The following is a 24,414-nucleotide window of genomic DNA, read 5'->3' on the forward strand; positions in this document are numbered from 1 at the left end:
GCACAGGGGGTCCCTCAGAAGTGTAGTGTTCCTAGGTAATGTTTAAGGAGACCTGGAATAAGGTGTTTATAACAATTACTCTGTAATATTGCAGTAGGCTAATGAAAAACGTGAAGGAAAAAGCTATGAGCAAGAGAGAGAGAGATGTTTATCTTTTTATCCAGGCTGTTAACAGTGGTTTTAAAACCATAGTCCAAGCTTCTTGAAGGGCGATACCTAAACAAGATCCATGGGGTGAGATTTACATTTTGTGGAGACTGTAGTTAAAGATACAGTTGCGCTGCTTTTTGGCAGTAACTGTCCAGCTCCTGGTGATTGCCAGCAAATCTCAAAAGAAAATGCAAATCAGATTTGAAAACAAAAATCTGTTGAATGAAGATTTATTTATTTATTTGTTTATTTTGGTGACAGCTTTAGCTGCCTTCTTTTGTAAGAAACAAATTGGTGCCCGGTAGCAACTGCAAATGAAATCCTAAATTCAGCTTCTGTGACTTGAAATTTTTTTATTGAGGCTCCCAGATTAGGAGTAGGCTTGCCTGAGCCTTCCTCTAAAGACAACAGAGAAAGGATTCAGCCTGCTAGGATGAAAAATACCATCTGGAGACCCATTCTTTACTCCATGGGCTATGCAGGGAGTTTAGGACAGTTAAGATCCGGACACTGAAACCTGAAAAGCTGATTGTCGTTTGAGCTGAATTCGTGCAAATGATGAAACGGAAGCATTCTTTCATGTCTGTCATTAACTCAAGTTCAAATGCAGTTACCTGATGTAGACTGGGAGTCAGTGATGTTCCTGAGGTAAAGATCCATCATGTGAAATGCATTTCAGCTAGAAAACTGCTATCTGGTTCTAAAACATTTTCCCTCAGGATGCATAGAGCATAACACCAGGACACATGATGACTGTAAAATGATCAGACTTTCAGATTTTTTCTGTTTTCTGAGCTACTTAGGTTTTTGCTCATATTCAGCTCTCAGAATAGTTTCATATTTGAAATGTTTCAGTTTTTTGAGAGGTTGTTGTTGTTTCTTTCTTGTAAGCAGAATCCTTTTCTTCCATCACGGAAATCACGTGGAATTGGGCCACTGACTTAGGTGAGGAAGAACTCCTTCCAGGTCTCCAAAGCCAGGTCGGTAAAGTAATTCCAATTCAAATCAGTTTTCCTGATTTATTAGAAATTTAATAATACTCCTGATCGCTTCTGTTGACTATTATATGCATATGTGATTGTGTTGCTTTTGTCAAAACATCAAGATACTAAGAGTAAATTTAACACCTGGCATGTTTATAAACCAGATTAACTGAAACTACATGGTGAAATGGCTCATCAGAACATAAGCTATTGTTTAGTCACTGTGCTACCCCCGCTGTCTACTGGGAGCTCTGTATAAATAACAAGCCTGCATCAACACTACGGCATATATAAAACACATCAATACATTTCATTATTTTTTAGGTCCTGACATTTTTTTGACAAGTCCTGTTATGTGTGCCTCCAGCACCATCCTCCTTATGATTGTGTTAGTGAGGGCACACTTCTTGGTGCCTTATCTCATTAGCATGTGTTTATCATATGTTTTCTGTGTAATTACCACAACAGAACAATGCAAAAAAAAATTAGATGTTACACTTCTAAAAGGTGTCAGGATACAAACTGCAACTTATTTCTCCCCTTACACACCAGCTGACATTTTGATTGCCTGTCACCTGGATCTGTTGGATAATAGTAGGAATAATAAGGCTCCCTATGGTGTGGCCAAAAGGTTTTTCAAGATCTGAGGAGAAAAAGGGGGGGGGGGCGCTGGAGAAAAGAAGGGGTCTCTCCCCCATCCTATTTTTCTCTTGTGTGTGTTTGCGTATAAATTTTGGCCATAAGTATGTTTATAGAGAAATTTATTTTAATTCAGAAATTCTCAAGTTGGTGTCTGATTTTTGCCAAAATATAGCTTGAATTGGTGTTTGAATACTTGCTTTTGAATCAAAGGTAGACATCTGAATTTGAATCTTACAAGTTCTAGAGGGAGGATAAACTCACAAAAAACTTGAAAGTGCTTATGTTGTTGCAAGGACAAAAAATATTTGAAAAGAAAAAAGAATAATTTTGTTTTAATTTGTTTTTTTTTTGGGGGGGGGGAGCCATATTCTGAGACAGATGCATTAGGCATAATTAGCAGAGTAAAGTGATTGTAAGTGAAAAGGTATCTTTCAAAAAATTGAAAATTGTGTCCAAACAAAGGAAATACAAGAAATATAATTTCTGGTATGCTAAATGTGAAATCACACCTAATAAGGCAAGCAAAAACACGATTTTGAAGAACAAATTCTTTCAAGCTTAAAACCAACTAATAAAAACGTTTCTGAACACATCAGAAACTGGAAGCTGGCTCTGATTCCATAGGCTGCTTTATAAGCTGAGCACTCAAGGCAATAGCAGGAAAATCTAAATGATTTCTTTATATTTGTGCTCATTAGAGAGTTATTTAAAGGAGATCCTGCACTGAGATAGCACTTTTACAGTTAATGGAGTTTAGGCTGAGGAGCTGTCTTCGGTAGACACATCACTGAAAGAGATTTTGCAGCAGACCTGGAGAGTAACAAATTGTCAGAGCGGAATTCTGGAGTGCAATTGCTACCGTGTGATGTAAAACCTTGCTGGCTCAGTCCCAGTACATGAAGAGAGGAAGCAAACAAATACGAACCAGCTTTCAGCCAGAGCTCCAGAGCGTATCTAGGCATCAACCAGAGCTCCAGAGCCTATCTAGGCATCTGCGGACCGTTGCATCTTACTACTTTATTGGTTGTACTGTTAGAAGCTATAACAAAGAACAGAGTTAGCTAGACATCTGAGAAATAATAGTGAAATGCCAACCTGATACTCGTTGAGAGAAGTCTAGTCTTGTGTTTCTGTTAGAAAGCTCAAAGTCAATTTGGCAAATGTGGGTAAAGGGAGCTGCTTGATAAAGTATTGAATTTCCAGAAAGCTGCTGAGGAGGTCCCTCACCAAAGGCTCTTCAAGGAAAAACTGCTTGTCCTGGGTGAGACGGAAGGTCTTGTGAATTAATTACAGAGTAAAATAAAGAAAACTGAAAAGTTTTCACAGTGAATGTACACCAGCAGTGCAGGTCTTTGACTTGCCTCTGCAGGCAGCACTGCTGTTCAGTGCTCTTTTTCAGCAAAGATCCAGAGTTGGGGTGTCAACAGTGAGGTGGCAAGGCTTTCTGACATTGCAAAGTTATCCAAGGTAGGAAAGAGTTGCAGAAAGCTGTCAATGAGCCAGTGACTAATGAAGTGACAGCTAATATTTAATGTCAATAAATATGAAGTAATCCGGGTGGCAAAACAGTCTTGACTGTAGACTGAAGAGATGACTGAAGGTGATTTTGACAGGTGTCCATAAAATTACAAATGGTATGGAGAGGGTGAATGGGGAATTATTTTTCACAAGTGTTCACATTATAGGAAGTAGGCAGTGTCCAGTAAAATTATTCTGCAGGAGACTTAAAACTAAAAGGAACGAGTCCTTTTTCAAACTATTCATTACTGAAGTGAGGAATTCTTAGCTAGGTAAAATGTACAAATGGATTTAGAAGGTCATTTCAAAAAAAACTTATGAAAGGTCTATTCAGAGGTTTCAAAATGAATGGTCTGGATGCAAACTGTGGCTCAAAATGTTTCAAACAAATGATAGAAGAAAGACTGCTTTAGTAAGGCAGTGTTTTAGGATCTCTGTTCTTTGCATATCTTGCTGACTGAAAACCATCCCAGAATTTTACTGCATGGCCCATGTAATGAAATATCCAACGAAACTGTATTCCAAAATCACAAACTTTTCAGCAACTGGGAAATCTTGTTGTAACAAATTGAAATATCTTGGAAATAATTCCTAGAACTGAACAGAAGGTTATGATTTCATTTTTCAGTTGCGCACGTGAATGAGTGAATGGTTAATTTAGATCAATAACATATCAGTAAACTTAAGGGCAGTCTGTAGGAGTCAAGTATGATTTTTTTTTTTTTAACAAATTACCTCATTAAGTTTATTTAATGAACATTATGGAACATAGCTTAAACATTCCTGCAAGTAGGAATTTTTTTTATCTTTAGGATGAGATTACTTACATGCTTCTGCTTGCACATTAATGTATCTGTCACTATGCTGGAGTTTATTAGAATACATTTTACAAGCTACATAACATTTTTGCATTATAGACCTGTATGATTACTGGTTGCACTCCCTGTTACAGGAACCTCTGTTTGTACTTTTGCAGCCTTATGAAATACTCTTGGCTTCATCTCTGTCATGATCTTCAAATAGCAAGGCTGCATTTTTTTTCACAAGCAATAAATAGCTCCAAAAGCTGAAAAGAATGCTGCATCTCCTTTTTTCCTTGTATTGATGACAATAGAGAAATGAGTTGGCTGTGTGACGAGGGGTGGCTGTTCTGGGCAGCTGGTTGAGAAATATGGTTGGCTTGAATCTTGGCTGTGCCCCTGGGAAAAGTCTCTGATAAAAATGAAATACAGTTTTATTCCAAGCCAATGTATGCTGACACTTCCCTCCTTCCCCTGCCCTCACCCCCCCAAGTCTCATGAACAACTGTATAGGCCAATGACAAATGAAGGTCTGTTTATCTGGCTGCTGTTTTATTTGTGAAAATAACTTAAAAAAATAAATCACAGACACATAGGATGAGACTAAGTTGCTTAAAGTGATGTGATTATTGAAACGTACTGCAGGGAGCTTGTAAGAGCTTTTATGAAAACCTTCAAACATATGGGCTTTTATTTCTGCTTCCTTGATAAAACTGAAAGAGCATTTACCTACATTTGTAATAGTTACAATATTTCTTCTATATAATGTATTTCGGGGAAAAAAGTAAAAATGATATTGTCTATTTGGGAAAAAAAACCTAGAGAAAATGTAATGTTATGCATTTGTTCTTACTCTGTCCATTCTAATTCTTCATTACTGAAGTATAGATGCACCTAGGATGCAGGAGAGAATTTTTGCTGCTTCAAGCACTTAATCTAGGATCAGAGGCTCACAGTATATTCAGTTTGGAGTAGTACCTTGAGAAAAATGTTTTGAGTACCTGAATTTCAAACCTGGCTGTTGCCTAACTCGGGAATCAGAAGTGCCCTCAGTGGTATCACTTTCTTCCCATGCCCAGTTGAAGGAGCTTGTGCTCCTTAATTAGGTCTGTGAGGTTGATGATGGGTTTATACATTGTGGTAAACATTTAATAATGAGCAGTAAAAAAAATAAAAAACCCCTAGGTCTTATCAAAGTGAGGAACTGTAGCTGCACCTGACATTTCCTGGAGAATACAACAAAATATGATGTGAGTGGCAAGACGGAAATTCTTGGGAAGGCTGAGACCAGCACGCGTCTCTCCATGAGTAGGGAGAAATGGGGGATGGTTGCGACATTATGCTTGAGGATGTTAGGAAAAACGGTCTTCCAGCAGCCCCCAACAATCTTCTGGCCATTGTTGCAGTATTACTGCGGCCATCCTTGCTTTGTGTAAAGTGTGGGGATTTCCTGACTTACGCAGGCCAGCAGGACCACGGGTTGACCTGGCAGATTCACTCTATCATCTTAATGGTATAGGCACAGTCATTTCAAAAAATAAACATTGTCATTCTCTTTCTTTTCTTTTTTTCCTTTTTTTTCTGCTTCAGTAATTAAACATTTATACTAGGAATGCATGGGGGAAAGAAGATAGTCAACAGAAGTACCTAATCCAGCTTATTGCAAAACTTTTCGAAAGGGATAATAAGCTCAGCAATGACGCTATTGCATTTTATCAACAGACTGTGCATTAGATTGAATTATTTTTGTGTAGTGAAGAAGATTAAAAAACATAAAACCTTCAATTAATATTGAAAACCTCCACTATCAGTTTGTGGAAGTCTTTACAAGTTCAACTATGCATTTTACTTGAAATATTGTTGTAGTATTTCGTTTCTTCCTGCATTTTTGGGCTAAAATCAAATTCATTCTACTTTGTGCTTGATACTTTCACCAAAGGTGGCAATCCCAGTCCCAAAGAGTTTACAGACTAATCAACAGGACAAAAGCATCATAAGAAAATCTATTTTTAGGAGTAAGATACTAAGACACAAAGGAATGAACTGATGTGCTTAAGTTTTTTCACAATTTCTGTCCCGGAGACGTGGTTTGAATTCATGAGTCTGAACTTCACTTTACTGCCTGAAACTCTTCCTCCTTAGCTTACCAGACTTGAAATGGGTTGAACAAATAAAGTCCCCCAAACAAATTAAAGTAACAACTATGAAAGCCTGCTGTTCCCCAGCCGCTTTGGGACCCTTTTACTCCCTGTGGCTTAGCAGGTTCCCTGTGCTTCACAGAAACAATATCGGTGCAGAAGCCTGGGTTTAGATAGCTGATGCGAAAGTATTTAGTAGTCTCATAAATCTCTTACAGAAACTGGAGTTTAAAGAGAGTCCTAACGACATTCAGCAAATGCTAATAGATCTTAACAAATCACTGGAACTGGGTAGAAAATGGGTATAAATGCGAGAGAGACAAAATGATGGTGAGGAGTGGGAAAATACTGCCATCATTGTAAGAAATAATTGTGTTGTCTCTGTGTGTATAAAGTTATAGTGAGGTGTGCCTTATCTTTATGATTAGAGTGGTTCAAGCTTCTTCTAGCACTTTCAGATCCACCAGAAAAATTTCTCTGACGACAGCAAGTTGGTCCAAAATTTTGTTGCAGACAAGAATGTATAATTATTTTGGAACATGATTAAGTTCCTTATGAGAGATGTGTGAAAGGAGGCTGTAAATAGTTTCTGCTTTAGGGTTCTGGCATATAAAGCAGAAATGTGATAGCTGCTGCCTTTCAGAGAGCTCCTTGAGGAAGCCAACCTGAATGTTTTGAAGAAAGTGTGTTGACATGTCATTGTTGGAAGAGGTGCTAATTTTGAAAATCCACTAGGGAGAAAAATGGATAGACTTGGACTTTTTTAAAAATGGAAGTTTAGTGAAAATAAGGATTATTCAAAACAATTTTAATGTGTGTTTTGATTTCTTTGTGAGGAATACTGTCTGAGTAATTTTGTCCAGAAGGTGATTTATTATGGAATAGAACCGCAGTGTTTCTGCAAATGCATGACTGATTGTTTTCTCCGCCAACTTGCATGCTGTAACAATGTGTTTAATGGTGCTATTTAATTTAGGGTTATTGTGCTACACAAGTTTAACAAGCCCGTTGCCTTGTGGCAGGCAGAACATTGCTTTCAGTGGATCTCTAGAATATACACGGTGTCAAAGAACTATAATCAATCTCCATTATTGGTTCTGGATCATCAAAAGACTACTTTAGGTCTGTGGAATTCGAGGAAAATCTAGTTTCAGTGCATTCAGGTCAATTACAATTAATTGTTTTCCGATGCTTGACTGGCCACAGGAAATTCTGTTCTTAATATGTTCAGGGGTGAAAAGTCAAGCTTATCTGTGTTTTGGGGGAGAATACGGACCTCTTGTTTAGATTTTTTTCTTGTTTGTTTTCTTGTGGGTCTCTTATTTTCAGCAATTATGTAAGGGAAGGCCCCAGTAAGCCAGGTTAGGTAAGTGCTAGAAGTGGGAGGCTCGTGCGTGGCTCTGGGTACCGGTCATGTGAATTTAATGGAGCATCTAGGGAGACTCATGCCCACTTTTTGGTCCCAAACCTCACCAGAGGACATACATCAATAAAGCAGCAGCAAACCTGAAACTGAAAAGGCAGAAAATGAATGCTAGCATCATGAAGATTCGTGGGGAGAAAGACAGGGTAAGCCAGCATCAGTTTGGCATCAGTCTCAAGCCTCCTAGGTAAGTCTTTGTATCAGTCGAGGAACAGGAAAAATAATGCGTTGACTGACTGTCCCTGGCCTCACCTTCCCCCAGGAGAGGGAGGGGGAAGCGAAGGGGAAGAAATAGCAAGCAAGGAGTGATGGAGGGAATCCAGATCCACTTATAAAATCACAGTAATGATGAACTTAAAATAATTTATATGAGCTTACTATGATCCTTAGTTTGTACATTGTTTGCTGCAGCAATTACACATAAATATTCACTGTATTCATTTCAGTTGCCTCTTTAAATCAGCATTACAAGATGCATTTATGAAATCTTCTATTAGAAGATGGGTGTAATATACACTTATCGGGAACTGTATAAATTATGCAATTACTCATAATGTGTATATTGAGATATGCAATGTAATACATCTTGTAAATTAGAACAGATTTTAATAGGAGAGGAGAATGACAGATTTTCACATTTCAATATTTTGATTTACTGAATGGATTAACTTTAATACCAGACTTGTGTAAATTACCTTGACAGGACATTTCTAAATACTTATTTAGCTGTAATGTTCAATGCGTGCATTTTATGTTATTCACTATAAAAACCTTAATTGCTAGCTAATAAGATTTTTGTGACAACTTTCTTTACTCTTAAAAAACAAATTGGAGTCCTGACATTTAAAGCAGAACTGGTATAAAACAGGTTTTTGCAAATCATACAGCTTTCTAAGAAACAACTTTTTAGGTGTTCCCCATGAAATAAATCCTTGTGCCTGCACCTGTGAAACATCTGCGTATTGTGCGAGTCTCCAGGTGAGAGGAATTCCCATATATTTTTAGGACTGTTTTTCAGTGCCTAGAGATGTGTTGTAATTTGGTATGATTGTGTATCTCAAATACCGAAACTTGCAGTGGAAGGGGACTTCTGAGGTGTAGCCACCTGGGTATCAGCAGTAGTGAATAGTTATGTGTACTGCCTCTAAGACGGGTAAGTGGAGAATATAGGTGCTTAAGGCTCTGCCACACGAATGTTTACATAGCTTGTTTACATCAACAGGGGTTTAATTTTAAGGACCTGTCTCGGAGCAACTGAGCTGAGGAGTTCTTTAATTTTTGAAGTTTTTCAGCTTCTGCTGTCTGCTGTAGCTCTCAATGTGTAAACCTTCAATGACACTTCAGTGGTGATAGTCATCACCTATGAATAATATTAACATTTTGACTTTCTGATGCAGTTTGTAGATGATATCCACATCTGTAGTCTGTGAGCAACTTCATTGGAACATTGCCTCCTAAGTCCACCACGCCAGAAATCATTAATTGCCAAACATTGTGAATGTGTCAGTATTTAAATGCAAAGAGTAAAGGGTGCTATCATTCTATCTGTCATTTTCAGTGTTAACGGAGTTGCGTAAAGAAGCATGAATTGTTGCTTATCCATCTTATATGTAGCTTGTGACAATCACAGGTTCTAAAACTGGAATTTGACAACTTTGCTCCATACCAGTGTTAATTCACTGAGCATAAAATTCTGTCACTGGTGAATGAAACTGTGAGGCCTGTAATCTTCTATGCCTTAGCTTGTTTTCCCTCTGTATATACCTGTGGTTAGGTTAGCTGTGGCCTATGCTGCTTTCTTTCTAAGCTCATGTTTTAGAGGGATTGAGTAGAGTAACTTCCTTACTCCAATTCTACATATTTTGATGTTTATGCAGTTGAAATTTCAGCGTTGTTGCACTGAGCACGCTTTTCATTGAATTTGGTAGAAGCCATCGTGTTTGGATTCCTGCAGTATTCTTCAAAATTGCAAAGCATGCCAGTGCCAAGTATCTTTGTGCCGAAAGATAGCATATTAAAAGCTATGTGTGCATTCTTTCCCCTTACTGAAAGATTATCTATCACGTTGCAGTTCATCCAGCACACCCTCTGTGCGATAAAAGATAACTGGACACCTTTCAGCCATCACTTGTGTAGATCATCGTGCACTGTAAAACTTGTTTCTCATGCTATGACATACAGTTTGAGTTTTCAGAAATTCTCCATAGTGTTATTTTATTCAGCCAATTAGAAAAACTGACCTTGTCTGCTTTTAGTAGAAATACGTGTCTCCTTTTAATAAAGCCACACTCTTTTGGAACTACACCATCTAAGAGCTGAGGTGAGTAGGCTTGGCTCTACCTTGTCAGTGCCTGTAGAGAACAAAATTAGCATGGCCCCGAGTGCTTTTGTGCTTATCCGTGTCCCCGTAGCGTTTCTGAAATTGCATAATGACGTTCAGATGTATACAAGCAGAACATAATGAGAAACAGGCAACAGCAAAGTGACAGTGTTGTATGCTTTAACAAGGCTCAGTGGTGTACCCACACACTGTGTTCTCTTTATATTTATTTTGCTTATTTCCTTACTTGCCTTCCCCTTTTTAAAATAGCTGATTTCTTTGGAAAAAAGCTTTTTTTTTTAAAAAAAAGAAACCCCACCAACAAAACATTCTTTGGGTTATTAACGGTGTGCTGTTTGAGCTTTTGTGTGCCTCTGTTATACCAGGGACCAGAGTACTCAGGCAAATGCGTGCTTCCCCTTCGCTTGTGCTTCGTCCTTCAGACCTTGATGTATCTTGCTCCTTGTTTGTGCCGTACACCTGTCCTCATTACTGCAGGTCGGAGTCGCTGGCGCTGAAACCTGCCTTTTCGTCTGGGCCACCTCTCCTGTATGCCGCCCATCAAGTATCTGAGACCCTGCTGTGTAAAGTCGTGGCGGGGAAAAACTCCTCTACGCTGCTCCCAATTTTAGACTTCAATAAGCGCCTTCGGGTAGATTTGCATGAACTCCGGAGTACAGCCGTACGGAAATAATGGGCAATATCAGCACAAAGCCCAAACGTAATTAAACACTTACTCACCAGTGAATGGCGAACAGCGGGCTTGCCCCAAGCCAGCTCGCCTGGCTGCGTAAAACTAACAGGAAATAGCTTTGAATGTGTTCACCTTCCAGGTGTTCATTTATTTTTTTTAATTCCTTATAAACCATAGCTTTATTAACACAGGAGACCATTCTTAGTGATGTACTCTGTCTAGCTCTTCTTGTCAGAGGTAAGGTAACTTCAGACGATCATGGGATCAAACTATAGAGTGATTTTCATTCTGGGTGCAGCTAAGTATTTTGGGGGGGAAAATTAATAGTGAAATGGCTGTATAAGAAAAATTCAGCAGGTCTTGTGAATACACAGTCAAGTTGCGTAGGCTGATATTAGAATCTATTTTGCTGGGTGAACGATTGGGGAAAACTCTCCTTTTGGGGTGAAAGGGGCTGGCCGTTTTAAGTAACGATGCTGAAAAATATCTTCCATGTGAGCTAGAATAGGGAAAGGAGGTGTTTCTTAGGGATAGGAGGCTCAACTAGAAAACCTGTTCTTTGCTGAAGTTTGCCCCAATCGAGTTTCTTTTTAATCCACTCCAGGGTGTCTTTGCCCGTTAAGTCTATTCTTACAATTAAATAGGTCAGGGAAATTTTGGATGGAGATTTAAATGGCAGGCCCTCTGTGATGAAGCAATGCCTAAGAGTGAGTATGCTCATTACATAAAATTTTACAGTTAAAATGTGATTGCCAATTCTGAAAAGGAAATTGCTAATGACTAGAAAGAACCAAACTTGAAAACAAGCATGGGGATCTGTGTCTTCTCACCTCTGTTTGCAATGCTTTTGAAAAGGCTCTGGTATTAACGTGCCTTGTCAAAGGATCCTTATATCTATTAAATCATCTTTGTCTCTCAGTTATAAATAGGCTCACAATGAATTCTGAATTCTGTACATGTAAATCGTGCCACATACCATTAGCTGGTATCCTTGAGGAAGGTATGCACAGCCTCTGGGGCGCTAAAGGGGCAGCTAAGGCAGTCAGCTGTCTCTCTTAGTAATAACTGCTGTATGCTACGGACCAACGCCCAGGCGATAAATAAAAATTTCAGATTTGCACTGAAACTTGGAGTAAGACCAGAGATGAATAATAATTTCCTTGAAGATAAATGTAGGCAAGAGTGTAAAGCTAAAAAAAAAAAAAAAAAAAAAAAAAAAAAAAAACCACCTTGCAAATTTCTCTAAAGGGGAGAAAAAGTCCAGTTAAATGTAGACAAAATATATGTGCACGTTTGTACTTTCTTGGGTAGCAGAAAAAATGACCATTATGTTTGTACCTTTTTTGGTGTCTATCTTAACATTAGTCTTCTCCATTACTCCCCCAGATATTTCTTTAAGGAGGTGCAGTTATTAAGTGGGATTTTGGTATGTTTTAACATTAGACAAGATAAATCTCATCAGCTATTGTTCCTCTGTGATATAGGTTTCTTTTTGGAGGAAGCCTGTTGGGGGGGAGAACCTCCTTGTGCCCCTGGAAAATAACGCAGTTAAGTGTGGGAGGGCTCTAATCACCTTGCTGAAAGAATCCTAGTGGTCAGGGCACACACACTTGCTTATGCGGTTGTCAACAATGTTTTGTTTTTCTCGACAACTGTTTTACGTTAATCTTTTGTTCCAGGTTAAAACATATTTACTGTGAAGTTGAAAAGCTGTAGAGGAAAAAAGTGGAATTTGTTTGCAGCTTTCTTTTAGTTCAGAATGAATGTATATTGTGGGTTAAAAAACAACAAAACCAACCTCCCCAAAATACCCTGCTGTGTGATTAATTTTCTTCTTCCTTAGCACTCCAAAAATACAACGGGCATAGCAGCCGCATTAATGTTTCTTTAATGAGAATGAAAAGCTGACTGACTGGAGTTTATCTGGGAAATAATTTTCATTTCATTTGACTGTTGCTTTTCATGCCCAAATTGTGTTTTAATTAACTGTGACATAGAGATTTAGCTGGTAAAATTTATTCAGATAAGCTGCAACAAAAACTGAAAATGGCAGGATTGAGTGCAGCATCTTGCTTTTCTGCTTTTCCCCTCCCCCAGCTTTCCCCTAACTATTGTGTTCTGCTATGAATCCAGGCTTGGGCAGGGGGGGCACACGGAAGAAGTTTTTTTTTTTTCCATGGCGATAAAAATATTGTTGATTTTGCTGGCAAAGTAATTCACCAGTGGCTCATTTCCATCAGCTTTTATTTCACAGCAATTGTAAAATAAACCACTCGTAGCACATGCTGTTAATCTCTAGTCCCTGGGGTGTAACTGCTGTTACACAGTATGGGTCATGTGCTAGCTAAAGTGTGCATTAAAAAGGTAGAAATTAATAGTACTAGCACCGGTTCCAAGCTAAATGGTATTCAGTGGGCAAGGTAATTCCTTTAATGGCCCCACCAATAGGTTGTTTTGCAGGCTTCTTTTTAATTTCTGCGTTAAAAGAGGCAAAGCAAAATGAATTTGGCTATCACAGCAAGGTCTGAAGAAAAGCTCTTTAGGACGGAGTTCTGTGTGCTTACTGCGCTGTTCATCTGTCCTCTTCTCCCTTTTCCCCAAGCTTCTCCTGTGCAAATACAAAAATGTAGCACTTATGCTAATATGCCCGTGTTATACTTACTGTGGGTTGAATTACGTTGTCTTAATACTTTTACTAATTCCACTAATTTTTGGTCTTAAATGCACATTTAAAAGTTGTAAGTTCAGAAGAAATTTTGTAGTTCTCCAATAAAACCTTTCCTAAAAAAAGAAAAACTGTTTTTGTCTCTAAAAATTGTCCACCTATGAAATTGCCACTGATCCATGTTTAAAAGCATGTAAGTTCTCCAAACTTCTGTTCTACATATTTCTTTATTCAATCTTTTTTACAGCAGAAGGGCCCTATAATTTTCAAGGGTGATGAAGCCCTTGGCAAGAGAAACAGAGAAGCAGGATACAGAGACAAAGAATATGTCCGTGAAACCGCTTTTCTTGTTGCACTTGCATAAATAAATTAAAAATTGAATCCCTTTTTGGAGCAAGTTGAGAATCTCAGCAGCACTTTGCATATCTTTGAGAATATTGCGATCTCAGGGATTTGTATTTTATTATGAGAATGTATTCCAAATTTCTTCCCCAAAGCATAAAATATCCAATCTAGTTCTTAGTGAAGCCGGTAGCAAAGCAGCCATTGATTTCTATGTGGGAGAGGAAAGTTTGGTCCCCAGATGAATTTACTGCTTAATGCTAGTTTTCGGTATTGTAATAGAGAATAAAATGCTCTGAATAAAATATCTCCTCCTTGCCCACATGCACACCTCACAGTACTGCTGAGCTGGCATGTAAGGAAGGGGAGATAAAGAGGAATAATCAGCTACTAGCCTACATTTACACTGACAAAAGCAGACTATTTCCCTCCTGAGGCAAAGGAGACAGTGAGGAAAATTTGTGGTCCTTAACTAGGCTGCTTCAGCTGCTCTGCCTCTTTGAAAGGGAGATTAAGTCATCATCCAGCCCTACCTTTCATTAGGAGTGACTGTAGGAGAAAAGTGGAGGACTTCAGAGGGAAGAATAAACAAATAGCCACCTAAAAACTAGATTTATGATCAAGTGTCTTTTCTTTTGCCTGGCCTGTTCTGTTGTAGAATTTCATTGCCATGCCTTTCAACAGCTAATGATTACCTGGATTATTATTCTGTTCTTGGTGCCTCTTGAATAAATTGCTATACTGACAGTAATACAGTCTATTCAGGCTTTGCTTTCTAGTCTTCCCACTCTATGTTAAAAATACTATACCTTGAAAGAAAGTATAGATGCTGATGTAGTAAGTATTCTTTAATATTAAAAATGAGGCTTGGAGTCGCTCTTTCTCTAGTAAATATTCATTGTAATGTGGTGCCTTTGAGTCTTTTTTTTTTTTTTTTAATAAAAATAATGGAAACTTAACATCTTAAGTCTTGCCATCATAGCAGTATTCCTCTTGCTATTTTTGAATTCCTGTAGGAATAAGGTTTAAAAAATTATTATTGCAGTTATCTATTGCTATTAAGCACTTATATAAACAACAAAAAATACGGGCTGGGGAAAAAGGGGTGCTTTATATCCATAACTAGAAAGCATTAGTTACAAAGTTTCTGAAGTGTTGAGTGATTTTAACAAGTTGAAGAGGGTTCATAATTTCATTCTCCATGTGTTTGACTTCCCACTGGTTGTTAGCTGGATCACTTTACCTAAATGGGACTCCAGCAACCCAATATCTATATAGCATAAAATAAAAGATTTGGCTCTCATGAGAAAACTTCTTTTGCCCTCTGCTTCTGTTCTGAGTAGGCCTTTTTCTTTAATACGCAGGCTCTGTTTCTGTGCAGCTAGGAGAGACGTCAGTGTGTTTTGGTATGAGAGATGCCTTCAAAAAATGGTTTGTCCGTTTATGGCAAGCGTGTAGCTCTAAAATCACGTAACTGATGCTTTTGCAGGACTATTTTGCACCAAGGTTATAGAATATGCTTGTGTTTGGCTGTTAAATAATCCTTTAAAAATGTTGATTGTCATGAGATTGTAGGTTGAACTGCAGCTCTTCGCACTGTTAGGTGCTCTCTTAATGTCAGGGGTTAAGTGTAGTGCTGCAGCATGTGGGAGGTTTGTGGGAGGAGTTCAGTAAAGAATACAAGTCCTCAGCCCCACCACTGGTCTTCGTCTTGGTCTAAATGCTGAGATATATAAGCAGCTGCAAACTCTTGCTAGTCTGATTTTAATTGCAGTTCTAGGTGTTTGGCCTCTCACAGGACTTTGCCTCTTAATATATATGTTTTTATGTATGTGCAAAGATATGTATGGGGAAGGTGGAGGAAAGCAAGGGTACTAAAATATTACTTGGAAAGGTTTACTACTGGAACGTAAGATTTGAAATCTGTTTCTCCAACAGCATGGATGCTTCACGTAAAGAATGCCCTGCTCCAAGGGCTCAGTCTCAAGTTATTCGTGCTGCGAGAATGTGTCAGTTGGCACCAATCCACAGGCAAAACATTCACCAGGGAAGAGTTCGAAAGGCCGCTCCTGCCTCCCTCCTGTGCTGTGATGCATTCGTATATGTGTGTGCGTGTGTGTCTCTTTATTTTAAAACAGCAGTGGTCTTGAGATCAAATATCAGTAGTGGCAAAGATTAAAAAATACTTTGAGCACGTTCTGTATTTCTAAGAAGAGCATACTTCAAGTGTCTAGGTATCTCATTTCAACACTGCTTGTTAAAAGAAACTTTGGCTCTGTGAACAGCAAGTGTGGTCACAAGAAATGGACTATTGTAAGAGAAACTTCAGAAGATGAAGAAAAGTATCAAAACAATATATTTTGAATCCAGAAATTTTATAGAACATTGTTTGCATTCTCCATGTCATGTTAAATAGTTGGCAGATGCATTTAACTCATTATAAATTTTCCTGCAAGAAAAGATCCCCCTGTAGATATCTCTTTCCATGGAAAACACAAATTGTGATGGCATTCATGAATTTGATATTTAGCAATTAAAATTCTTGGTATTATACTTTCCAATTAAAATATTATTTAATCAAAAGGTTTAGATTGTGTAAGGTCAACTCAAAGCATTTGGCAGTACAATAGCAGCTGTCTAGATAGATCTATCAAATGGAAGAAAGCACATTTCACTGTAAAGTTTCCCATATTCTTTGGACTCCAATTTTTTAAATTGGCATTCATCTTCTTAGCCAACCTTATTTTTTAAGATATGCATATTTCAAAACTCAGTACTAGCATTTCTCTGACTTTCTATTTCTTTGACAAACCTGTGGTTTCTGTATGGAAAATGGGAAAGTATTCTTTGGATCTTTCTAACGTGACTTAGAGTAAAATTGGAAATAATACAAAAAATTGTTGTTATTAAGAACACGAGACATCTCTCTGCTGGAGAGTAAAGACTGAGAAAAACATTTTAATTTTGGGGTTTTCATGCTGCATTTTTGGATACTTTTATATTCTGCTCATTATTAGCATACCTAAGGCTTTATACTATTTCTTATTTAAGCTCATAATTGCTTTTCTAATAATAATAGTCATAACAAAGTTGTATATGGATAGCAGGCAATGAGTGATAGTCATGCTGAGGGAGTGTAATTCAGCATCTATCTTAGTTCCTTACTGTATGTGTGTCTGTCATCTTTAGGTGTGGGCCCTGCTACCCTAAGGTAACTGTGTATTATTGCTAATTATTATCTTATCTAGAGGAAAGAAGTGCTATTTGGAGGGGGGAAAAAAAGAACATTTGCTTGCTTGTATGCATAATTTATCAAGCAAGCCATCATTAACATTTTTTTGATACTGAAGGCAGTCTATCCTAAAACATGTTCAACTGATTGCAAAGTTCAGAATCTAGAAAGGTTGATTTGTCGCTACCAAAACTCAGCTTGTCTAAGGACTTTACTGCTGTTCTTTACAGTCAGAAATAATAATAATAAAAGCTCAACTATGTATAAATAATGCAAATTGTACAAACTTCAGAGGCAGCATCACTCTCAGTTCTCATGTCAGCTGAACACATCTGACACAAATGTTTTTAAAGTGTTGTTAGGGGATGTGACTTATATTATTAATCCTTTTTCTTTCTCTGCCAACTCCCTTAACAAAAAGCTGCTGTTTCCAAGTATCTTTGAAGTGGGTGGTATCACATGCTAACGCAAGTGGTGCCTAAGAGCATCAGATGGTAAATCCAAGCATATTAATTACATAATTAAAGTAACATTTGGTATGCCACTGAGATACATTACAATAACAATAACCTTCATGTATAATAAGACGCACAGCCAGCATGTAATGCAGTAGTCGTATACAACTGGGCGATCCCATACTATCGTTGCATGGGGTAATGCAATAGGCTCAGAACCGAGAAAGAGCAGATACTGCCATAAAAATGGCATTGACCAGTTTTATGTGCGCACGTGTGTGCCTCTGTCTATAAGCGGGCGCGTGTGCATGCGCGTTTGTGTGTCTGAATATTGTCGCACTCCGGAAGCTGGATAAACTATTCCAGAGAAGGCAGAGTTGCTTGGTTACATCTGCTGGAAACAATCTGTGCTGTGTATGAGAGCTCATGTCAGTGTAGTAATTACCACAACTGAGATAAAGCCTGTGCTAAATGTCATCTGCAGCTGACAAACACACGAAGCCAAGCACTACTAAATGATTCAGTTATTCCGAGAGCGCTTAGCTCTTCGTCTGGGATAAAACCATTTGTCCTGACTGTAAAACAAACAAACAAATACAAAACAAGAACAAAAAGAGGCAGCTTGGAGAGGAGAGGAGAGGAGAAAAAAAAAAGGCAGTTAATGGAACTAATCAAGTTGAGAGAGAAATTTGAGAAAGACCTAATAGCAAATTTGAACAGTGATACTAAACACTTTTTCTTTTACTACAGATTGCTTAACAGTCACCAGAATGCAAATTTCCATCATCCTCGCTAGCACCCAGGAGAATGTTGTTTTTTGAAATGCGTAGCAAACAAGATATGCTAACTGCAGCATTTCTAACAGATTGCCCACAGATGAGGCATGGAGCATTAACAAGTTACACATCATTGCTCAAATATTCCTCGTTGGAGAAAAGACGAGAAAGAAGCAATATTGCAAAGTCCTCTTGCATTAACAATAGTAAGTGTTTTAACATGAAATTAAATAAGTAATAACAATAATAATAAAAAAAAAGATGGAAAGGAGTGCCTCTTTCCCACGCAAACCAGGTGGCTTTTGAACGTGTGATGAAAAGTCCCTCACACAGAGGAACTGTTTAACTACAAGGGACCGTTTTTCTTTCTGGAAGAACTCCGGACAGTTCCTGTTGAGCTGGAAAAGGTCTTACTGACTTTGAAATGTCACTAGAGCCAGGTGACATTTATTAGATGTTTTACACTGCATGGTGGAGTGTGGTGCAGCTGCCTCCAAGAAGCAGTCGCAAGCTGAGTAGGTACGTTCGTAACAGTGTGATGCAACATGGAAAACTGAGCTTGGCTTCCAAACCTGGTATAAAGGTACTAACATGGTACCATGCTAGAGATAAAATGCCCTTCCTCTTGGTCGTTGCAGCTCTGTTGCTTGATGTAGATGTGGTCTGCAGTGATTAAGGCTGGGAAAGATGACGGGCATTGCTGGTCCTGACTCTGCTGCAAAATTCCCTGCGACTATACAGGGCTCCCTGGCTGAATCCCTGGACAGAAATCTAAGCTCATGTGATTTAGTTAGCTCCTCAGAAATCCAAGCTTTCATCTTTTTCTGTCTCAACTTCCTTTATAATAAACAGGAGAAGGACCCCTCCTTTTCTTGCATCTTTTTGCCTAATGGTGGGGGGAGTAGGTATTTTCCCTCCCAGAAGATTTTGCAATCTGTTTCTTTCCAACTTGCAACACCTGGCTGTTTGCAGTCCCCGAGTGCTAGCTGTAGTGCAAACAATACATAATATCTCAGTCTTATGCCAAGAAGAAAGAAAACTGGTGCTGAATGGTATGTTATTAGTACCAGGAGAACTTCATTAAATATAGATGGGAGAAAAGAAGTGCAAGAAGGGCAGTGCCAAGAAATATTACCATATAGAGTAGTCAAAAGCCTTTTTCTAAAAGGCTTTTTGTCATTCTTAAAAATTCTGTCTGTTGGTGGATGCAGAAGCAGCCTTGTCATCTATGTATCTCAGACTTCCTATCAGTAATGTTTTTTATTTGTTGTACATTTATGATATGATCATTGAGTAACTGAATTCAAATTGCTCTCAAATTCCACATGGTATGCCAAACAAAATGTGGCATGGAGCATATCAGGGAAACAGAACACAAAATACACGGAGGATTACAGGATGGGATTTTAGAGCAGTTTGCAATAACAAACTTGACAAGACTGTTATTATTTGTGAGAACTTGCTGCTTTTGTCAAGCATATGAGATATGAACAATAGCAAAATAGTAGATCTGTTAAGGTTTCCTTTGCTTTGTGGGAAATCTCTTCCTGCATGAGTAAACTATATTATTCTTGTTATTGCTAAAATCGGAAAATTACTTCTTTGTTAGAGAAAGGGACAACTGTGTTAGAATCGAGAGAGAATGCTTTTCTGGTGTGTAGCTGAAGCTTTGCCTATATAGGGGTCTTATTTTGCAATGATCTGTGGCATATGAACTATTGCAGAGGAGATGGTCTTTGAGAGATGTGTCCACATGGCCAGATGTATCTAACTACACCCTAAATAATGGTCTGTGTAGGTATACCAGGAAGTCTGTCTCACTGCTGGCTATATCCTGCAGATTTCTGCCTGCAGGGCGTTGTGGGCTTCCTTGGGGCAGTCACCTAAAAACAAGGAGCAGTTCTGGAATCTGGGTCAAATGCATAAATTCTTTCTCTGATATCCTATGATCTGTTTTCTATATGTACGACACTAAAATTTCAAATTTTGTTGCTAGATAGCCTGATGATAGAGCTCTGCACTGGTTGTCAGAAATGGAGAGGCTTGTAAAGATGCCATTGCCTTACACCAGCTTTGCAGGTCAGCAGGTGCGTTGTTGACCAGCTTTTTGCAGAAATTTGGAGAGCAGCACAAGCAGCTGCCCTGCCAGCAGCAGCAGGAGCAGGAGAAGAAAGAGGATGATCTGGATTGACATTTCCCTGGATCAGATTTGTTCCATGCACAGCCATTTCTGGGCTTGTGCAACACATGCTGACTAATGGGAAAGGATTGAGCTCAAGACCTGGGCTGACCAGCACTGGCTGCGAAAGATTAGGTTGGCGAGTGACACTTTTATGGGGATGTGTGCAGAGCTCAGCTTCTGCGGCAGCATTTTGGGAGCACGACATTTATTTATTTATTTATTTATTTATTTATTTTTATTTGGCTGTCTATCCAGAAAATTAATTGGAGGTGAGCACTGCTGTTAGAATCAGCTTTCATAGTGCAGAAGTGCTGATGAAGAGAGATTTGCTTCCATGAGCACTAAAGATATGAATTTCAGCAGCGCTGAAATTTCCTCAGGTTCTGGGAGTCCTTGCTTACTGGGGCTGACGATACTTGATCTTAGAAAGCATGTTTTTGTCTGATGATAAAGCTAGGGCCTGGCTTATTTTACAGGAGTGCCATTTCGCACAGTATCTAAGGTACTCTGACTGAGATGGTAAGTGTGCAGGCATTTTCAGATTACTGAGATTAGCTGGTAAAACACTCAGCAAAAAATCCATCCTGGTGATGTGTGGTAAGGTTTATATTGTTTTCCTTTTGATGATAAAAACTGGTATTCATGTAGTTTTAAAATTAATTTCATCAAAGTTGTGTATGGTGTTAGGTATAGCCACTGAGGAGTAGTACATCAATATTTTGTGAAAATACATGAAATATATATGGGATTTAATATTTTATTATAATTCATATAATTCTCCTGCAATATTTCATACAATATTCAGCCCATATATATATTTCATGAAAACGCATGAAATAATGCAGTATTTTATGAAATGTTTATGAAATGGCAGTATGTTTGTTTGGGAAGTATCCTTTCACATCTGAGAAGTGTGCTTTTCATGAAATCATGCTTTTCCTTAATCATGTTTTATATCAGCTGGTCACGTTTCTACAAAATTCAGTATTTTTTAAATAGCAAGTGAAACTCCATCCAGCTGTGCCAAAATGTAAATATTTGAACCAGCAACAACAAAAGGGGAGAGCTGGCGCTTAAACCAGTGGAGCCGTGTCATAAGCCTGTCACCAGAAAATCATGACAACCTGTTCTTATCTAAAAGTGCAGCGTGTAACCTTTCTGGACTATCGGTTTACAGCTGGGTAGAACTGCAGCCTTTCAGCTGTGTCTGTCTCCTGAAAAATTGTACTCTGCAGTCAGGTGCTTTAGCGAGAAGGAGCACTATGGCTGTAGCACATTTGCAAGTATAACAGTCTGCCTGCTCCTGGCCTCTGCGTTTTCTTGCTTTTCCTTTACTCCCCAAAGTTGTGAGTCATGGGGAGGCCCTGTCCTCCTCCTCTTCAACCCAGGAGAGCTCCCATCTTTCTGGAGTGGGGTGGCCTTATTTCCTCAGGCTGCTAGGAGTTTTCTGAAGATATCTGCTTTTGTGTCTCTCCTTTTCTCCCGTATTTGCCAGGCATTGGGAGGTAGCTAAAGGTCCAGTCCTCAAAAGCAAGTCAACTCGCAGGTACAGTGAATATGGGAGGTGAGAAGAGCATCGGGCAATTACTGTTTGTTGTTCAGTTGCCATGGTACCAAAAGGAAAATGTTTTTCCATCTCAAAACTGAGATCTCATCCTCAGAGCTTCTTCTCAGGGTTGGGGAACTGTAGCATCTGCCTTGGAGCCCTTATGCACAGAGCTCCTTTTTTATTTTCTTTTTTTCTTTTTCTTTTTTTTTTTTTTTTGTAGTTCAGGGAAGTTTGTGGGATGGCTGGATGATTTGGGTAAATTATTAGCAGTGTATGGCAGTACATGATTGCTCAGCAAGTCCAAGTGGCAGGAAAGCATGCATGTCTCTTAGAGGGTGAGGTGAGTCAGTGGAGAACGGAAGGAGAGGAGCAAAGAGAAGCAGGAAAGATGGCGTACAGAGCATGGAAACAGGCTAGGAATATAGTACCAGCACTTCTCCAGGTGCTTGTTATATTGGAGGGTGTGTCATTGCTTTGCTTGCCTGGGAAGTAAGAGACATGTTTGTTTAAGAAGGCAGAGGCCAGCCCAGGGAGCCCAGAGTGCATAAAGAACAGCATTGCCCATGAGTCAGTAACCAAAATGGTCCCCTGTGAGATGCAACAGGACCAAAGGGCATAGCTCACGATGCTGGGATAAGTGAAGGCAGCCTGGCCTTCAAACATTAGGGTTGAAATAGGGTTTTGTCAGTCTTAAATTTCATTTTATATCCCCTGTAAACACGTACAAAGTTCACTGTAAATATTTTGCAAAGATTATTTGGAATTTGGGGCAAAATTCTGAGTTTATTGTCTCATTGGTGCCATATTATCCCTGTGCGTTTTCACATGTTATACGTGTTCATGCTGTTGAAATATTTCCTCAAAAGAAAACTATTCTCTTCTGCTGTACTTCAGTCCATAACCTACAACAATAAAATAATAAATGTAATAAAATCTTTTCCAGTGTTGTAAATGTAGCTTAACTCCCTCTCACTCCAAACCACTATTGAACAAAGAAAAACCTGATGCTGTCTGGAACTCCAGGAACACATTACTCAAACATCGAGGTAAACTAATATGGATACTGTATAGTTTACACAGCACTCAATAAGCATATAATAAAAATTAGTTTTTGTTGCTCGTACTTGCTCTGAAACAAAGTGGTGTGGAGTAAACCAACAAATATCTTGAGCCTGTGTCAAGGAAGTTTTTTAAACTCCTCAGAGATTTCAACTGGTAAAGAGAAAAAAAAAGATGGAAAGTGAGTGGCGGTCTGGCTAGGAATGGAGTCGTACACACTCGCAGGGAAACAATGCGCTTTATAACCTTTCTCTCAATTTCTGGTTACCATTTTTAATGTGGGGTGTGAAATAAAGAATTGGGGAACAGTATCTCACCTGATATCAGCCAGGCAAATTAGTGATAGTAAAATAAACACCCCAGATGTATATTGATTACTGAATGCTAACTATTAAAATGCTTTCATCACAGTGAGGGGTTTTCAGACAATGTGTGCTTTGTGGATGCCTGTGGACTCTTTCTAGCTTTTTGTGCTTGGAAGAGATCTGGTTTACAGGGCAGATGCTTTCCTGTGAGTCTCTTTGCTCCTGGATCTTTGAGCTGTATGAAATATCAGAGGTGGCATCCTTAACCAAGATCCTTCTGTGGTGCTTTGAAATTGAAATGTGGCCAAAGGTGAAATCGTTCTTAAAGGTGGTTTTCCTTAAACTCATTTCAGTGCCTTCTTGTTTGTTCAACCCATCAAGGTGTGGTCTCTTCCTAGCATTTCTTTGAAGTTGGTTTTGTATATGATTTATTCTGGTAGTTCTTCACGGGGGGTTTTTGCATGTTCGCTTGGTTGGATACCAACATTCAGCAGATACCAGGAAGCCACTTGGTGACCACAGACCAGTAAAGGGGAGACAGGCAGCAGACCTGGCAGGGTGCAGAGTGGTGCACAGCGGCAGCTGTTGAATGTAGCAGGAAGTAGGAGTGCTTCCGCATTGACATTAGTCCTTGTAATTTAATGTACATTAAACTTTAGCGATTTTCATATATGCACGTGCTATAGAATTGTTGAACCAATGTGTTTACCCTAGGACTAATGCTGTGTAGCTGTGTAGGCTAGGGAGTAAGCTTTGTGTGCTACCTCGAGTGGCAAAATCTTTAGTGAAAACATGTATGCTCCCCTTTGCATCCCCAAAATGGGATTTGTATCCCCAAAATGGAGCCTTTAACATTTCTATCCAATACTGTAAAGCTGAACACGTGGAACCAGACCATTGAGCAATTCTGTATTCATATCACATGTTAGCATGCACCTGTACCTACATGCTGTGCGTGATAGATTAAAAATACCGCAAGCTCAGCTTTTGGCTGTTATCAGAGAATACTTCAGGAACGCTTACAAAATAAATTGTTTGCCAAAATACTGGGACGGTTTGGAGTTTCATGCCAGTTTTCTGTGCTGGGTATTTGATGACAGTTAAAAGATTTAATTTTGGGAGAGTGGGCAGGGAAAAAAGCTGATGTGAAGGCATGGCACAAAGCAAAGAGAGACCATCCA

At 38.9% G+C, this 24,414-nt stretch overlaps 1 long non-coding RNA gene across 1 annotated transcript in view; it reads left to right on the forward strand.

The window, feature by feature from the left end:
* Nucleotides 1-1,042: 1,042 nt before the first annotated feature.
* LOC135325150 (uncharacterized) overlaps nt 1,043-24,414 on the forward strand; it is a 28,300-nt gene continuing 4,928 nt past the window's right edge. Inside the window, exon 1 of the long non-coding RNA XR_010386329.1 lies at nt 1,043-1,130. This is a non-coding gene — a long non-coding RNA (uncharacterized LOC135325150). The remainder of the gene's footprint in view (nt 1,131-24,414) is intronic.

This window comes from Dromaius novaehollandiae, chromosome Z, assembly GCF_036370855.1.
Source record: "Dromaius novaehollandiae isolate bDroNov1 chromosome Z, bDroNov1.hap1, whole genome shotgun sequence".
NCBI classification, from domain to species: Eukaryota; Metazoa; Chordata; class Aves; order Casuariiformes; family Dromaiidae; genus Dromaius; species Dromaius novaehollandiae.